General features: G+C 35.7%; 1 long non-coding RNA gene across 1 annotated transcript; it reads right to left on the reverse strand.

Annotated features, from left to right (window-relative positions):
* Positions 1 to 657: 657 nt before the first annotated feature.
* On the reverse strand, positions 658 to 2,354 carry LOC130052747 (uncharacterized). Its single transcript, XR_008801130.1, has 3 exons — positions 2,235 to 2,354; positions 1,904 to 2,088; positions 658 to 765 (listed from the first exon to the last, which is right to left on the reverse strand). It is a non-coding gene; the product is annotated as an uncharacterized LOC130052747 (long non-coding RNA).
* Between the last annotated feature and the right edge of the window lie 3,514 nt (positions 2,355 to 5,868).

Here is a 5,868-nt window from a genome sequence, read left to right on the forward strand (position 1 = left end):
ATAGAGGTATACCACGAAAATAAGATGGAAAACGTTGCATCTTGTGCTAAGCGCATTGAACATTTTCAGTCTTATTTTTCGTGGTATACCTCCATCCATCCAACGAACGGCTTCCGTGGCCGAGTGGTTAGCGCATCACGCTCAAAAATCACACGGCCTCTCACCTCTCTCGGCGCGGGTTCGAATCCCGCTCGCGCCGGTGAGTTAGAAAGTTTCCCAGTTTACTTTCAGAAGGTCGGTGGTCTCTTTCCAGGTACATTGTATATGGGTTCTCTCTTCCACCAATAAAAACTGGGCGCCACCAGATAACTGAAAAATTGTTGAGTGTGGCGGAAAACATTAAATCAATCAATGAATCAACCATCCAACGAAAAGAAATATTCTAAATTGATAACAGACAAAAATGTAAAAAAAAAAAAAAAATCACAAATAAGCCCCATAACATAAAAAAATATTACAGCAATAATCTTAATCTGCATCTCTAGGATTTTAGCCTTTATACTTTTAACTCTTAACACGCAATATACAGATATCGTTGAAACACACGACTCTCTCTATCTCTCTCTCTCTCTCTCTCATTTATGTAAATACTTTTTACACTTCATGAATGACAATTACAACAACGTTGAGTTTTTTAATTGAAATGATAGTGTATTTCTTTTTCTAGATGGTTATGGCAGTCTTTGACATCCACGTGATGATACAAGAGTGAACTGGAGTTTCCTGATCTTCCCTATTACACTGTGCACTGTGTATTCTTCCCTGCTTGAATAAAAAGTTAAAATCATCAATGTGTCATGTTTTCATTAGATTACGGACAATCACAATTTCCGATATTTATACATGTATTATGCAAAATACAAGGATTAATTGAGGTTTTAATCTTGTGTAGAGATTATGAACATTCATACATTAATTTGAAATTAAGTAAATAAATCTTTATTTCGGTTTAGATTGTAACAGCAAAGATAACCGATGGGTTTTTTTCCCGATTGTATAACACATTCAGCTACATGTAATAACTTAAAGACTACCAAAGACCACTGGTATACAGAAGACATGTTAACTTGTTAATTCCAACGCAAATATGCAATATACATCTACAATGAAATGATTACGTGCTGTGATAAAAAACGATATCGAACAGTGATCAATTTCATTATTCCCAGAAAGAATGTAAAATTGGAAACTACGAACCACTGGACACACTATAGAGGCGGCATCTGGTGCCTAAGAGGAGGAAACATCGAATGCTGACCGGTAACACCCGCCGTGAGCCCTTTATCTTGATCAGGTAAATGAAATTATCGATTGTCACAATCAGTATGAAAGGTTAAGATAACAAACAGTGATCAATCTCATAACTCCAATAAGGGATAAAAAATAAAGAGTTGGGTAAAGACGAACCCCTCAACATACCAGGAGTACGATCGGGTGTATAAGAGGAGTAAACATCCACTTTCGACCGGTCAAAACCACCGTGATCCCTATGTCTTGATCAGATAAATAGGGTAATTCGTAGTCAAAATCAGTGTGCCAAGAAAAGTCTAACAATCGGTATAAAACATCCGACAGAAATCGACCCTAATGACAGGTTGTATTTGTAAATTAGATCATTATATCTTACGTTTTTAAAATACATAATATACCTGTATACTGAATCTGGTTGTCTTTAAATTTAAATGGGATTTTAAACTGACATAGCGTTGTTAGTTTTGGAATACTTTTCACATGATGATATTTTTACCTGATCCAGTGATGTTAGTTTTAAAATACTTTCTACATTGATGAAATATAAAAAAATTAAGAAAAAGATAGAGGTTTCATTCCTTGGTGTATGTTCATATAACACACTTATTACATGTAAAATCTTTAAAGCATGTAATTAAAAAAAAAACTCTACCTCTCTGTGGAAATGGGACACAAACAAGTACACAGCCACCCTTGTTTGAAAGAAAAACCGTTCGATTCGTGGCTCATGTTATTTTTTCTCGTGCACAATTGAGGTCTTACATCGCTGTATTCTTGCTGACTTTTAATTTGTAAATGTAAGGTGAAGATAACGAACAGTGATAAATCTCATAACTCCTACAAACAATACAAAATAGATTGTGCAATATATACCTTCAATGCAAATGATAGCGTGATGTGATAAATAAGTGACGATATCCAACAGTGATCAATTTCATAATTCCTAAAAAGAATGTTACAGTGAGAATATGGAAAACACGAACCACTGGACACACTTTAGATGTGGCATCAGGTGCCGAGGAGGAGGAAGCATCCCCTGTTGACCGGTCACACGCGCCTGAACTCTCTATCTTGATCACGCAATCCGATTAATCCGTACTCACAATCAGTATGTGAAGAGGGGCCTAATAAAGGTTATGAAACGTGTCAGACAGGATTCAACATAAGGACAAGTTGTATGTGAAAATCAAATATTTATATCCCACGTTTTATAAAATACATAATATACATGTACATGTATACTGAATCTGGTTGTCTTAAATTTAAATGAGATTTTTAACTGACATAGTGATGTAAGTTTTAGAGTATTATCCACAATGATGAGACTACAGGGGATAAAAAGGTGGATAAAAATCAGGAAAAATATAGGGGTTTCATTCCTTGGTGTATCTAACATACTTATTACAAGTAAAAGCTGAAGAAAAACATGTGCCTGAAAAACACCTACCTCTCCGGGGGGTGGGACAGAGACCTACACATTCACGCCTTGTTTAAGAAGAACGTTCTAGTTATGACGAAGGTTGTTTTTCCTTGTGCATAACCGAGGGTTTACATTGTTGTATTCTTGCAAACTTTTAATATGCAAATGTTCAATACATACCTATAATGCAAATTATTATGTGATGTGATGAAGTTGTAAAAAATATCGCACAGTGATCAATTTCACAATTTTTACAAAAAATACAAACTTGAAAGTAGGGCAAACAGTGCCAAACACTAACCATTGGACACACTAGAGGTGGGAACGCATGCCTAGGAGGAATAAGAATCCGCTGTTGACCAGTCACACCCGCCATGAGCCCTTTGTCTTCATCAGGTAAACAGTGTAATCCGTAGTCACAATCGATATGTGAAGAACGACCTAACAATCACTATTAAATACAAGATGAGAGAAAATTCGACCTAATGACAGGTTATATTTGGAATTTAATCATTACAATCCTCTTTCATGACGTACATAATATACATGGATACTGAACTTGATTGTTTTTAATTTGAATGTGAATTTTAACTGACATAGTTATACTAGTTTTAGAATATTTTCCACATTGATGAGATTTGCAACTCTCCATATGAGTGAAATATTCTCGAGAGGGACGTTAAACAATATACAATCAATCAATCAATCAGCAACGGATTCAGTGTTGTTGGCTTTAGAATACGTTCCACATTGATGAGATTACAGGGGATAAGAAACGTGGATAAAGAAATCAAGAAAAGTCAGGATTTCATTTTTTGGTTTATCTAACTTACTACATACAATTTTTAAATCTTGAAAATATGTGGATGAAAAAACCCCACCTCTAAAAACTACACATCCATCCCTTATTTAAAAGCATTCAATTGATGGCACAGATTGTTTTTATTTTCTGCGCACAATTGAGGTCGTGCATCGTTGTATTCTTCCAAACTTTTAATAAAATTTAATTCTTAATATATTTTCACACCACACTGATATTAATGAATAAAATTTTCTATGATTTTAAACCTATTTTGCAAGATAAAATTGAATGTTGTAAAATATCCGTGTTTCCTGTTCCTGATATTTTAGAGTGCGTAGGTATGAAATAAGTCATCAATCTGGATTTGCACAATATCATCAGTTGTCGTCTGTGACAACTATGGCTGCTTCCAAAGAAAATCGTGCTGTCGGTGGGAGATTTGCTGAACTGAATCAGAGAGAATGATCGAGTATTCATGAAAACAGAGATAGTCCAAATGCCAAAAACGTAATCCAAGCCTCCATTAGGATTCTTTGAGAGTACTGTGCGTCCAATGAAATGGAGGAATATGACGTTTTGCAGAAAACAATGGACGACCTTGGAGAGTTTCTCATACTTTTTTATGCAGGAGTGTCGGAAGAAGAATGACGATTTTTATTCGAGAGCATCAATGATCAGCATTCGGGTTGGATTACAAAGGCTCTTTTTTCCACTGAGAAAATTAGATATTGTGAACGACCCTGCATTCTAGTTGTCTAATGAAATGTTTAAAACTGTTTTAACACAAATAAAACGTTTGGGTAAAGGAAGTATACAACACAAAGAGGTTATACACGATGCCGACATTGACAAACTTTAGTCATCGGCCACTCTTGATACCAAACATCCCCAAGGATTCCTGTACAAAGTATTTTTGGATGTCATGTTTTACAGGTGCAGCAGGGGACGAGAGAGTCTGTGATGCATGAAGAAAGATACCCAGAGGAGACGTTTCTACATAAACACTGCTAAATATGAAACCAAAAATCACAGGGGCGCTGATGTTGCAGACAATGACTCATCAGGGAGCATGATTTGTGTGATGCCAGGTAGATCTACTTGTACATCGTTAAATTCTGTTATATGAATACTAATTTATACCATTTGAATCATTTTTGAAAAGTGTTTTTTTTTAATCAGGCATGTAAATATAATAATTCCTAATTTTTTCCAGGAAGTTCCAGATGCCCAGTTTCAAGTCTTGAAAAATGCATCTCCAAATTATATCCTAGGTGTGATTGGTTCTGGCAGAGGCCCCGCAGAAAAGTTTGAAGAACGTGATAGTGCTTGGTATGACATTGTAAGTGTAGGACACAATGCCCTTTGTAACGTCATGAATATAATAGCATTGAAAGCCCAGTTATCAAGTACATGTACATACACTAACCACTGCATAAGGGCAACGTGCATGACCGCTCTGGATCAGAAAGGAATTGATTCCCGTCATAGTATGTCTATACGTGGCTACAAGAGTTAAAACTCCTTCAAAAGTTATTCAAGAAATGATAGTGAAACCAAAAAACATGAAATGTGTAGTGTTTTGCAAAATGTGATGAATTCATCTTGTTCTAATGGTCCAGCTCATCAACAGGAACCTGTTGAAAATGTTTCTGAATCACATTTCCATGAGTATGAAGTTCAGCAATTTGATAAAGCTCAGTTCCTAGTCGAGATAGTTGCAGATTTTCCCGAGTCGGGGAAAGAAAATGCCGTCATCCCTGTTTCAACATCATGTGCAATAGCACGTTCCTTAACATACGGTCTAATGTTTTCTCATGTGAATCAAGTTCAGATTCACTACCATATGAATAACAATTGTACGAGGATTGATTGTTATTACCTGTTCGAGGAATATTACAGTTTTCTGTAATTTCAAAATGTAAAGTAAATAAGTGAATCATTTCTAATCTTATTTCATATCGGTATAATAAAATAATCGATTACCTCTTATGAGGTCAACATTGTGAAATAAGGACACTCGACCTTGCCCACTCATTGACCTGACCTCGGCCACTACGCGTACTCGGTCAGGTCACCTCATGGTCTCGGGTCCTCATTTCACCATGTAAACCTCATAAATGGTAATTAATTTTAATATGTTGACCTAACCATGTACGGAAGCCAGTCAAATCGAACCCTGTTGATTTCCATACTCATACTCATTTGGGAAACAATATTATCTATATGAACTATTATCCACACAACATTTTTAGTTAAATATTTTGTATGAAATCATCTTTCCAGTTCGGTTGAAAAGATTTGTTAAGAGTTTTAGATTAAATACGTTTGAAAATTGAATTCGTTAGTCTGGTCCCAATCCTAAACCTACGCTTCGATATTGAAAACAGTGGTGGTG

Source organism: Ostrea edulis, chromosome 3 (genome assembly GCF_947568905.1).
Source record: "Ostrea edulis chromosome 3, xbOstEdul1.1, whole genome shotgun sequence".
Classification (NCBI taxonomy): Eukaryota; Metazoa; Mollusca; class Bivalvia; order Ostreida; family Ostreidae; genus Ostrea; species Ostrea edulis.